Below are 14,129 nucleotides of genomic sequence, written 5' to 3' on the forward strand. Positions count from 1 at the left end.
TTTGGAATAAAAAGCTCCACTTCTACAGCACCAAAGCCCAGATCCTCAAAGACATTCAGATGCTAAATTTCCATTGACCTATCTTTAAGGTTTCAGGCTTCAAATTTCAGTATTTTGGAACCAAGCACACAAACAAGTTTCTCAGGTCTCTCTAAATTCAACATAAACCTTCCATTTGTTTCCAGCTTACAATTTATATCAAACAGTGATGACAGAATTTAAGGTAGAGTATTTGACAGGTAATAATAACATCACATCTGCTTCTGTTTCTGGGTGAAAATCCACCAGGAACAATTAATACCAAATTCTTTCTTTGTATTGTTGTCTTTACTCCTATGACTACTGAAGCAATTTGCACCTACCAATGGTATGTGGACAACATGACACAACTAAATTCAAATTGGAACTGACAGGATGCCCTAAAAATTCCACTCCCACAATATAGAAATGTTAAAAAGTAAAAAAGGTCAAAAAAAATTATTTTGATGACTTGAAAAAATTTACAATAAATCATAAAATCATACTATGTATGTTATTTAAAAAAAAAAAGAAAACCCAATGACAAAATGTTTTGAACAAATTAAAGTTGTATGAGTTTAATGTTACAAAGAATTTATAATTAATTTTTAAAGGTATTTCAAAATAGTGGGGATGTTTAATTTGAAAAGCTTGAAGAGATATAATGGTGAAGAGTATGTGAGAACTTAAAATTCCTTGTTATGCTGATCTTGTCAGTTCATATACACTGGTCATGTGGATGGGTATAATATTACATGTAATGGAGAATGAGAAATTTGCTGAAATCCATGCTTGAGGAGGAATGGAATACCAATTTTCAAGAAGTGCTTAGTAAATACTGAATATGAATGTCTGAAATACTATTTTAAAATAGTATTTTAAAAAGACATGCTCCCAAATTAAAAACAAACAAAAAAACAAAAAAAAAAAAAAAACCAAACCAAAAAAAACAAACACAAACACCCCTGTGATTCCTGACTGAACCAAAACTATAGTTTTTAAGTGGAAGTTCACCAAAAACTTTTTCCTTGCCCACTGGCCAACAAGTTGTCCATGCATATTTTTGGCAGTAAGTAGTTTAAATTAAAACCACAGTGCTCTATTTCATCACGATTTTTTTGATACCCAATGCCAGACACTATAAGGTTTGAATGACAGAGCCACATCGCAGTTTTTAATTCCAAGTGTAACCTGTGGAGAGGCGCGAGCATTCCAACTGTGTCTAGAGTATCTGGATTGCCAGACTTCAAATCCCCTGTAAACAGCCTGTTGCAAGCCTAAAAATAGCTGGACATGTGTAGGACCTGATGCAGCAGCTTTTAGAAAGAAGATTCCCCAGACAAGGGACAAGCAGAAGGCATTAGGAGTTCAATGAATTACTATAGCCGATTTTAATTTTAGGTTTTTCTTGCTTTCTGTGTACCTCATTATCATGTTATAAATAATACTCTGAGGATATCATTTGGAGGACTCTGGAAGATATTTTGTTCAGCCTTTTCCAGATGCAAGGTGTAATTTAATTTTAATTGGTTTTTATTCTCATTAAATATTCACAGAATTGTCATTATAGAGAAGGTTTACACATGTGGACCTTGTTTTTTGACAGCTGAACTCCAGTTATTTCAGGAATAGGAGGACTAACTTTTCTTCCCCTCACTCTTGTGAACTGGTCATCTGGCATCTAAGAACACCGCAGTGTCAGAGTCTACAGAAATTGTCCCCTGAATTTTCAAGAATTCCCTTAGCATGTATGGAATTAATTTGTGGTATTGATGTGCCTTGGGTTGCATGAAAGTCTTCCAGAAACCAAAGCAAATTGCCACAGGCTATCTTAATTGTTCTCTTGCAACAGCTGGCCTAAGTGTATGGCATACATGGCTTTGATCAGGCATGGAAGTAAATCTGGTGCTCTTTAGTCCTGATCTTGCATGCAAGGGAAATGTTGGGAGCACTGCTAGCAGGATCCACAAAGGATGTGCACCTTTAAGCATCCATTCTGAGAAAAGCTGGAGATTCCCTTAAGAAATGCATTTCCATAGCACTACACTTCCTCAGTAAAGGTCTCAGTATCAGCATGTCTTTCCCTTCAGTACTGCAACACAATGTCATAATTAGCACAAAGGGATAAAAAGAGGGATAGCAAAATACTCAGTCATTGGTCCAGGAGGAAAGTGCAAACAAGTGCAGCTCTGTCAAATGTATGTGCGTGTATGGTTTAACAAATAAGTATATTTGAAATATGATTTATGTATAAAGCTCATGATGTTCTTTTCCAATGATTACTTTGATGGAATGAAAATGTAAACATGTTATATAAAATATTTTGAAGTCTTAAAATATAAAAGCCCTGGTACTTGTTATGTATTGCAAATATACATGCATGCTGAAAGAGTCATATTTCAGCATATTCATATAGAACCTTATAGAATATGCAGTTCATCCTTTCCAAAGAATTTCATTGCATGGATGTTCTGAGCACTACTCTATTTATATTCATCCCACAGCAAAGTACATTCAGAAACTACTTCCCTGACTTCAGTACCTATTTTGAAAGAACTTTTTTCTGGTGCATTTATGTCTTACATATATCCTTAAATCTGGCATAACAACTGCAGGCAGTTACCGTAAGGGTGTGTATTCCAGAGACATTATGCATTACCTAGATGGACTGCTTCAGTCATTTCACCCCACACAGAGCCAGAGGAGCTTTACTGTTTCTATGTGATAGAGGCAAAGGAGGATCTGGCAATATATCATAGAATCACAGAATCATAGAATGCTTTGGGTTGGACAGGACTTTTAAAATCATTGAGCTCCAATGTCACCCACCATGGGCAAGGCATGCCTCCTACTAGAGCAGGTTGCTCTGGGCCCCTTCCAACTTGGCCTTGAACACTTCCAGGGATGGAAGTAATTTTTATGTCACAGAACTTTTAGAATGTTCAGAGGTGATTATGAAGCATAAAAATTCACACCAAATTTTCAAACATGCAAAATCCCAAACCAAAGCAGAAGAAATATTATTTTATTTCTTGCTGGGGAAAGCAAAGCAGTAGTTCTTCTCCGCACCGAAGAAAATCAAAGTGCTACAAATAGCACAACCTACATTTTCACAGTGGCTGCTACTTACATGATAATCCATTTCTTAGCATTTACATATGTGAACATTTTTTTCTCTAAATTTATGTAACTGTAAAGACAATAGACAAATTTCAGTACCCTTTGATACTATCATTTTCTCTTTGTATGTCACAAATTCTCCATTCTATTTTGAATTGAAGTGTGCCCTGAAGCATACAATTGTGTCACTGTTCAGGGTGGGTCAAATGCAAAGATTCAAACACAATCTTACTGAAATTTACAAGAATTTCAATGGATTCCAAAACTAAACAGAAACTGGTTGAAAGCCAAGCTGCCATTCAGATGGATATCAAATCTCATCAAATGAGTCTCTTACCTTCTTGTTAGCTTTTCCATCGTGCCTGTACTTGAAACTTCACTATAATTGGGTTAAGAACTTGATCTATTCCATATGGATTTGACAGTAATTTTAATGGGTTGTTTTGTGGAGTTTTTTTTTCCCAGTCATCTGCTTTACTGAGGGTAAGTACAGGAAAGAAGAACATTAGGAAGTTAATGTGTACTGAAGCCTAGGATGTGATTCAAGGAAGTCATCATGAAAATAAATACAGGGAAGTTGTGAAATGCAGCACAGAACTGTGCTATTAATTAGCAACCAGCACTTTCTTCAGCAACCAAGAAAATAATAAGCAAATGGAACATCTCCTCCCTTTTTCCTCCCCGTATATATCTCTGCACTCGAGCAACTTGCAGTCTGACATTCAAACCATGCTACGGCTGGAATTACATAGTGCCCATACTGAACATACATTCCGTGCACCGACAGACACGAGTGACACAGGAGCCACAGCACCCGCAGGGGCAGGGAAGCCCAGAAAGGGGAGGAGAGGGGCAAACAGACCTTCTCTCGAATGTAAGACTTCTCTCGAGTAACACTGGGAATGACCGAAAACCAAACACCCCTAAGGCATTCACCCAGGAGGCTGCTGCAGCAGGGTTTAGGGCACTGCCTAGGCGGGCACCTGGGATCCAGGGCATGCTTGCCGTCAGTCCCAGGCACCTACACAGAATCGTTAAGGTTGGAAAAGACCTCTAAGATCATCGAGGTCTTGAGGACTTCTGCCAGGAACTGCATGGAAGAATGTTGTCAGACCCAGGTCTTGCAAATGCTTTGGCTAGCACCCTAACCACCAGGAAAGTCTTTCCTTTTGTTGTTCTTTATCATTCAAATGTCGAGGAATGGTCTTGCGGTTTAGCCCCAGTCGGGATCAGAAAACATGGAGCCAAGCACCCCAGGCGTAGGCAGGAGCAACATGAATTGTAATCACTTGGAGGCACACCCGCTCTAAATCAAAGAACCTTTGCTTCCTGGCTCCTGTTCCTGGCTTGGACCATACACAAGTCACTTGAACTGCTGGTGCTTCTCTTTCCTCTCCTCTAATTTTAGGATAACAAAACTGGCCTCCATCCCGAGGCTGTTGTGGGGATCCATCAGTGCAGACTCCTAAAGGACAGTGAGACTGTGGGTCGGGAAGCTGTGTCTGAATGCATTGTACTGTTATCATAAATGTTACTCGCAGAGGACTCAGATATGTAACTACACATGAATACAATCATTAAGCTTTATTGCTTCATTATGTTCCAGTGAACTAGCTGCAGATTACTGTGTCAGTAGTCTTAAATAATACTCTTTTCAGAGAAAGTGATTTGCTTGGTCACTCATCAAAATCTGGCTGAATTATCTTTAAATAATTCGGGTCATTTTTGGCTTCATATGAGTGGCTGTGGTTTTACAAAGCTGAGAACCTGACTCCCAATTTTTTGTTGGGTAAGGTTTCAACCCCTGCTGCCGGCCACCACAAAATGTTCTAAACCAGTTGAAAAATTTGTGAAAACCAATAATCTGCACTGTTAGCCATATCCCTCCTTCTGCTCCAGGGCTGCCCACGTAGCATGGCTGGTAGAGGCTGGGCAGGTCGAAGGGTGTTGGGTAGGGAGTAGGGCTGCAGCCAGGGTCCCCTCCCACCAGCAGTTCTCTGGCATTCCCAGCGCAGCCCAGGCTGCTGCTGCATCACTGGTGGCACCAGCCCAGCTTTAGATGGGGCTGTGTAGCTTGTTGCTGCTGTGCTGTGCAGCCAACATATTCCTGAGGAGCTCAGTTAGGAGGAAAGTGGGAAATGTTAGTAGCGTAAAAGCCAGCCAGTTCTCCAGAAAAGGCATTTGTTTCCTTTGCCAAAAGTCAAAGTCTACTATATACAAAGGAGGCATTATAGCTTCTCATAAAAAGGTCACAATAATCTTTTGTAATGGAAAGTGGAGTACAGCCTAAATATAGGGTCTCTCCCAGAATTCCTATAGCATGTAGATTGAATTCTGTTTATTACTAATGTGTGGATTGCTGCTATGATGTGCTGTACAAAACCCAGCAGCTGAAAGAGAAGAAACCCAATCTATTTTGTGTGTAGCTATGTAACTGGAAAGAGATGTTGTTATAGACATTTTAAAGCAGAGGAATTTCAATTCATCTGTAGAATATTCCAAGATGAGTCACTGATCTCCAGCCTCTTATGGAAAATGTGTCTGCTTTTTTTGTCTTCCTTCCTTCACCAGAAGTGTAACATGTGCAATGTGCATTTGCACAAGTGAGAATAGTTTTATGTGAACTTTCAAAATATTTCATAAAAATACATATTATGAGCAGTTCCTGAACAACACCTGCCATCATGTAAAAATTCCTGAGTATAGAATTACATGACAAACCATTACTGTGTCAAAATATGTAAAGATTGGCTCTTAATAGTCCCTCAATCGATAATGAACACGTGAAATGGCCCTGAATACGTATTCACAAAATAAAGTTTTGCAGGCTTGACAGAATTCTGACACAAAGGTGATGGAAACCGATTAATTACAATTAAGTATAATCCTGTTTAGAAAGCACTAGTCATATGCATCATATGCTGCCCAGGAAAATGGGAGTGGGGATTTCTCTCCAATCTATCTTTTGCTGTTATGCTCCTGAAAACTTTTCCAATCCCAGTCTCCTATGTGGTTGCCACTACAGAAACCTCATGCAAGAAAAGTACCTCAAGTCAACTTATCCACTTTGCTAGTGGTTAAAAAAAAATAAAAATCAAGAAAATGATGGAATTTCCAAACCTTATCTTGGCCCTGCTAATCTAAAAATCCTGCTTGGCCTTTCAAGTATTGTTGAAAATCTGGCAAGCATCAAAAAGAGCAAAGCAATACATAATATCCGTGCTGTTAGACATTCACTTCTAGGAAGCTCTGTCCTTTTGACATTACAGATCTTGAAATGGGGAATTACTGGCAATTTTAACATCAGAAAATGGAGCCAGCATTTTGCACAAAATAGCTTTTCCTCTTTCTGGCTATATTTCTAGCCATCTTAAAGCAAAACATTCCTTATCTACCAGTACCTTTTCTATTCCACTCTCAGTCATTATTCCAGCAACACCCCCACTCAAAAAGTGTGCAGGTTACTATTAATAAAGTTCATTTAGAAGAAAGTCAGCTTTTGCTAACTGATTTCTTTTTTTGGTGGCAAAGAAGCAATCATTAACTTTTATAGTTTCAGCTCACATTACTGCTTGCGTGAAATGGGGCAGCAGCCACTTCTGCAAACACAGCAAAGCATTTGCAGAAGGCACATGCCTTTTATTGTTTTTATATATGTATTAATATTAAAGTATGCTTGCACATGCACTTTTGTGCTATATCAGATCTGTGAGAAAAAAAAAACTGAGCAGCAACAAAAATAATCAAACTAGATTTTCAAAGTACATATTTGGAAATTGCTACACTGATACACAGAAGACTATAGAAAAGTCATAATTAAAAAAGATATTAATATGAAGAACACGTTCTGGCCAGCCATGAAAGCCTACTGTATGTTCATCCTGCATAGCTTGGCTGGGATATCAGGGACTCTGACTTCATCTGACTTACACTAGGAAAAGAAACAAATAATGTCACTGACAACAGAAAGCACATTTTTTAAAGAAAATATATGGTTGCTTGAGGCCATGACTCTGGTGGGGTGAGATTCTTCTCTTTATTTTTGCCATCTAAAAATGAATTTCCTTATCTGAACATGTCACCTTGATTCTCTCTGGGGAAGTCAATGGGAAGTAGCAATTCATCTCATTCCACTATAATTGTCTAAGATAGGTAGATGAGCTGCCCTTTGTAGGCATTTAATTCTTCCCATCGACTGCAGAGAGCCAAGATAAATTATTTAGATTTGGTCTTAAATTTTTAGGTGATTAATGGTCAGTGAGACAAATACCACCTGACTCCCATGGGAGAAGAGGCAAATCTCCCACTGCAAGGCCAGTGGGAGGAATGAGCAGTCTAAGGCCTGGAAACTGCAGACAAGAATGTGGTTTCCTTGCACCAAATCAGCAGGTCTGGAGGGAAGTAAAGGAAGGGCATGACTTAATTCAATAATAAGGGGGAAAGATTTGAATTTCCCATAAAGTCACTGCCTTTGAATTCCTCTCTGCTTCTGTTTCAAATGACAAAGACTGTCTTTCCAAAGAAAAGGATCAGACGACCCTTTTTAGTAGATCTAGCTTATGGTGCCTCTTAGTCACTATTAGATCTCTTTCCAAAAGCATTTCCTGGAACACACATGGGTCTTTTGGAGAGTATAACAGCTCTTGTGGAGGAGAGACATCCACCAGTAACCAGTGGTTTTTAGCTCTCATGTGCAGAGTCTCTGTTTGGTCCTGCACTTTCTGAGCTGCCAGCGGATGCTGACCAGGAGCACGTTGTGCAGAGGTGAGCGTGCACCGCAGGGGGAGAGCTGAACTTTGCACTGGGAGACAAGGCAGTGGGAGATCACTTCCTCTCTCTGACCACTCCACCACACCTAAGGAGAGGAATTCAATGTGTCATTGTGGAAGACTGAAGAGGTTCTGGAACCCCTTGTAACTCCAGCAAACCCAAACTGAGCTACACTGGATACTTAGACAGGCTTCTAGATGAAGCTTATCCAGCTCCCTAGGACTTACCTGTAACATGACCAGACCACTGTCCAGAGACAAAACTGGCATCACAGACTGCACACAGGCCTGAAGGAGGAACACATGCATGACAATTTGGTTTACAATTAAATAAATTACCGGAACAACCAGAGCGAAGTGCATGGAGCTGAGCACTGATCTAATCAGCTTGGCATGCATGTTTTATTTTACCACTCTCCATTGCATTAATACCCTCTAAAACAGGTGTCAAAATGAATAACTGAAAGGAGTAACTCCATTGTGATGGTTAACTAAAAGTTTTAAGTAACATCAGTAGTTAAATAGGAAATAATTGGCAATATTTTCTTTAACAAAATTCTCAAAAATACAACTAGCAGGAGCAGCTTATGCTGAACTAAGAGACTGGTTTCTCTTTGTGTCATCCTTGCAATTCCATCAGCGAAACAGTTGTAGAAATTTTGCCACTTCTTTGCACTTCACGAGGAGCTAGTGATGGACACAACTACCTTTTTTACACATTCCTATTTCACTCCTCTTTGTGGCAAATGCTCAAACTGGTGTTTCCTACACTCAGGAGGATTCAGATAAGGACAGCTGATCTGCACCATGTCCTGAGCCTCTTTTGCCAGCCATTTCCCAGTGCTGATTCTGGCAGCTTTTCTGGTTTTTCTGTAACTCCTCTGCCTCTGTGGTATTTCTCACACTCTTATGCACAGATGCAGCTTGCTAATCCCTTTGCCTCTGGGGCCTGTCTTCATGATACAAGACAGCAAAGCCATATCCCATGCTTGCCCCGAGCTGCAGAGAGCAGCAGAAGGATGTCAAAACCTGGGCAAGTATCTGCATTGTGGAGTACATTGTATGCTGCAGACACACTCAGCTAAGCTTTCCATCATACACCAATGACTTGGTAATGCACTTTTTTTGGCTGAAGTGCTCTGCTGCTTCAGCTATGCTCAACTGCATCTTAAAATTATCCTGAGTCAAAGGAATAAATAAAGCCAGTGAAGGTTAGATTACTAAAAAAAAAAATTTACTGTACTACACTGGTAGAGTCCCTGACCTGACAGAGTTATCACTTATAAATCTCTGGTGTTCAAAGCAATTAAAAAATAAATACTGTAAAAATCTACTGCAACAAACTGCAATTTGTACTAAATTCTTGACTGTTGTTGTTTACACAAGAAAAAAAAATTGCTTTTGATATCTTAATCTCTGTTTTATATCAGCTCTCTGTTTCTGGAATGTAAAGCAAAGACATTAAGTATCCCATAAATCTAAAACCATGCTACCGGGAAGGAATCCATGAAAAGCAAAGCTGTAGAAAACACAAAAACTGGTTTCTTTGTCTAGTTAAGAAATTTCTAGTCACATCAAATAGCTTCTCCTAAACAAAGTAGTACTTGCTTGCCATTAATCAGTTGTACACTAAAGGAGTTTAGGTTTTTGTCTTGGAAACATGTACATTTGTGACACACATAGCTGCAGGTAGCCACTTAATTGGATTTTCTTTTGAAGAAGACACTTATTCCATGGGACAGGAACAATGCATGTATGAATAAATTATTGTAATAATAAATCAAATGCTAATCAAAGAAACAGTGAGAAAAATTGTGCACTCTGAGCACTCAAACTGTTTTGAACAATCTTCAGTTTTTAACATCTCAGGCCTAGGGTACTGCACTGGCTTCAGTAACAATTGATTTTTGTACTTAAAGAGGATGTATATACATGGAGACATACTGAAGTGATACAGCTTATAAATCCAAAGATAAAAAAACCCAAACAAACCTCAAACTGTACCCTGCACATAGCCTGCCCTTGCATAGAAGATCTTGAGCATCACATGGGTGCAGAACACTGTGTGCTGAGGAAGGGCTCCAGAGAGGGAAGGCATTTTCAAAAAGTGACTGGGCCTCACCACAGCCATCAGGCACACTTGCTTTTGCCCTGTAGTCTTCCCAAGTGCATTACTTAAAATGAATAAAGTTGGGGGTTCTTTTTGGTTTTTGGTTTTTTTTGCTTTCTGGTTTATTTTTCATTACCCTCTTCCCCACTGAATTTCACAATGCCTGTACTCATCAAATAAAATCCCTAGTACTTTCCAGCAGTATGCAAAAGACCTGTCTGTCATCATGAATGGTGACCCTGCTCTTTACAGTTTTCTTCCAGAATTTTTTTCATTGGCCATTGTCTATGATAGGTTACTGCACTATAAGAATGTACGGTCATAAACAGGGGGGTTGTTTTTACACTTTGTTCTCACAATAAATACACAGAGCTTGTGTCTGATCTTCTCCAAGTGAGTAAGTCTGCATTCCATAATCTATGTGTTCCTAAAATAAAAGAGGCAAGGAATTATGAGTAAGGAGAGTAAAATCTCTGTCTTCTCATTTAGGGACTGAGAAGAAAGCAGCAGCCCATTTAACACAAGGGAATATAATGCCACCCAGCACACCTGAGGATGTGTATTGATTGAGGTTTGGCTGTGGCCTGGGCAAAAGAATGAGCAGCAAGCAGCAAGCTGCTCTGCTCCACCAAGGCTGAGGTACTTTCCATGTGTGTACATAGCTGTAGAACCTTGAAGTAAACAGAACTTTGAAGGTGCTGACCAAAGGGATAGGTGAAGTTTTGGCACACCTATAAATGTGAAGATGCTGAGCCTGGGCTTTTGCGGTGGTAATTTTTAGTATTCAAATACATGGATAACCCCTTCTCTTGAAACATAGCAGCAGCTGGTGGTAGTGCTGCTGCTGGTGGTTTAATTATTCTTTTGTACAGGAATGCAGTTATAGGTCCTACACAAGCTCTAATAAAACTGCTCTACAACACCTGAGCTATAGGATAAAAGCATGTTTTTGTCATGAGCTACATAACTACTGGTGTGCTATTCTCAGGACTTATATGGTAAAGAGCTTGTTCAATAGCTGAAAATTAGGTGTTTTGTCAGCAGTGTTCTGCAGTTACAAGTAGGTAAGTGTCCCAGGATGATCCAATAAATAAGGCCATGTATATAACAATTCCTTCACAGATGTCATAGGATGTTCAACACATTAGGACCAATGTGATAGTAATTTCTCTGTTTCTTATAGAAGAGGAAAAGGAGACAGAGGAAATATAAATAAATTAGATGAATTTCAGAATGGAATAATAGAAAGCTATGGGTATTGGCTTTGGATAAACGTAGGTTGTTTTTCTAGGGTTTTTTGTTGTTTGTTTTTTTTTTTTAACTCATACTCTAAATCAAATGTAAGTAACTTTTTAATTTGTACTAGAGAAGACCTGTATCTTACTCTTACAATATAGAGTCTATACATTTTCTGGGCAGAAGCAGTACCTGCAGTTGGCAGCTCACAGTTTCGTCTAATGTCTATAATGAAAATTAGACAAATACCATGAGTGCTGTCTTGCTTTTTTTTTTTTTTCTCCTAATCAAAACAGAAGATCCTGACTATGTTTCCTTATGCTCCAAAATATACAACTTAAGAGGAGGGGGTTGTTTTTTCAAGAATATTTTCCTTTCCTTATCCCTTATATAAACTCTTTCTGGATCAAAACAACAGACTTTCAGTCCTGAAGTCAACTGTATAAGGAATCTTCAGAACACTACCCTCACTTAAAAAAACCCCAAAATTTAAAACCTCTTCCCTTTGAGGGAAAGCTATTTATAAAACCAGGTTAAAAAGAAATATGTGAAATAGATGACAAATGGGATAGACTGAAGAATATACTACCTTGGACTTCAAATTTTATAGAGGACCAGCATCACTGTGATTTAAATTAGTAATGAAGACAATAGTGTATGGAGCCCCTGATAAGGAGTTTGTGGAACCCTTAAAGGGAATGAAGAAACCACAAACACTCATGTCTTATAGATAGAAGACTTCAGGAGACTTCATCTCTAGATGTTTTGTCCACTTCCTAAATTACAAGAAGCTATTCACAGGCTGTGCATGATTTTATTGAGGAATGAATCCTGAATAGGATGTAGAGAACTTGATGAAAGAACTAAATACCAAAAAAAAAAATAAAAATACCAAAACCATAAGATTCTAATCCTAAATGTGGAAATTAATTTTATTGGTCAGGTAAGTTTGTTTTCTGGAGAAAAAATTATGTTTTAAAAAAAAATGTGAATCTCAGATTTTCAGATTTAAATATTTGTGTGAATATGTGGAAAATTTTTTTCAAGACCTCATTAACAATAAAAACAATTATTTTAATTGTTTATTGTAAAAGAAAGCAAGTAAAACCCCCAGCCTTTTATGCTTTGTGTAGCTTGTTTGCCTTCTGCTTGGAATTTTCATAAACTCCTGAAGGTGCTTGAAGCCCCCTTGCCACATTACAGTTACAACAAAATCAAACTTCACATCTCAAACTTTCTCCAAAGGCACTTCTATCCTCTGTGGCAGGAAGGAGTGGGAAGAAGGGGAGTTAACCAGATTAATGTTTGTCGAGCTCGCAGAATGCTTGTCATCGTTGATCAGGACTCTAATTTATGTGACCACATAGAGACTCTCAGTCAGCAACTCTCTCGCTCACTACAGGAGGAAGACATTGGCCAAAATTCAAACTTATTATTTATTTTTGAGAATACAAATACAAATTCCACTGGGATTTCCCTGATGAATAAGCGTAGCCAGAGAGGAAGGTAGAACTAAATTAACACAGTAAGAAAGTCACATGTTGTAACCACTAAAATGGGCGATGAAAATCCTCAATGTAAAACAAACAAATAGGTTATTTCCTATTAATTATGATTTAATATTATGTAACTTCAAAATTCTATATAATTTCTTCATATTAAGCAAAAAAACCCCAGGTTTTCTTTCTTTGAATTGAAGGTGAGCTAAGAAAAATAATTTCCCTCAGGAAGCAAGCATAAAAAGATGAAACAGTATTTGGTACCAGGGCTGAAGTCCTGGGTGATAGTATGCAAGGAAGGATGAATAATGGAGTTCTTAAGTATCCAAGGAAAAGAAGACTGGCAAGGCTTGAGGACTGTGTTCTCAGGTGGGAAGAACTGAAATGAAAGCTGGTGAATGGGTTTCACGGGAGAGCTGGAAAATGGTGGCAAGCTCTGTGAAGCATCTGGGTTAAATACAGTGAGAGTAACTGTTCAAGGAGAAGGGTATTGAAGATGTGAAGCGTGTAGGATGAGTTTCACCTCATTTCCCTTTAAAAATCTTTGAGTTAGTCATTCAGATTCCCTTTATAGTCAATAAGTACTTCCAGGGAGTGAGTCACCTGACCTAAATTAGACGTCTATCTTGAGATGGGATGAATCACACACTCAGAGTGTCTATTGATATCTATTGACTATAAAAGGAACCAGAACTTGCTTAGATGCAGACATCTACACTGCAGATGAATCCCATCCACAGGCATTTTACAGAGTACTCTGATAAACACCAGGAAAATCCATTCTTTGGGGCCAAGCTTCAAACGCAGAATGGACACAGGGAATGCGGTACCCTCCCCCTCACAATGTAACTGGAAATAGGATTAATAGTCTGGGTTTTAGGATAATCCTTTATTGAGTTGAAAAGGAGAGGCCACAGCAAGGAATGTTGCTCTGCAGAAAACTGCTGTTAATGACAATAATTAGTCTGAATCAGAGGCTCTGCTTTAAAGACAGAAGCAAGATATGTGTCGGGTGGAGGAGAGAGGGAGCAAATAGCCTGTCTTCACTTTGGAATGTGGGATACTGCATCTAATCAGAGACTGATATCAAAGTGTTAAAACTTTATTAAAAGCAGAATCTAAACAAATGCCTTTCTACCCTGCTCACCCTCCCAAATTCCTTAATGGAGAGTTTAAATGAAAATAAAAGTTCAAAATAAGTTCAGTCACTCTTGAGAAGCTCTTATATCTGAACATTCTGCAATGAGAGCAATTTGTTATATATTAACTGGAAGATTTAAGAAGTTAAATTTTAGAAAGGTGTGGCTCATGCTAGCAAAAACTACCACATATTTCAAATTTCCTATTATTTTAAATGTCATATATTATAATTACACT

The sequence above is a fragment of the Parus major genome, chromosome 1, assembly GCF_001522545.3.
Source record: "Parus major isolate Abel chromosome 1, Parus_major1.1, whole genome shotgun sequence".
NCBI lineage: Eukaryota > Metazoa > Chordata > Aves > Passeriformes > Paridae > Parus > Parus major.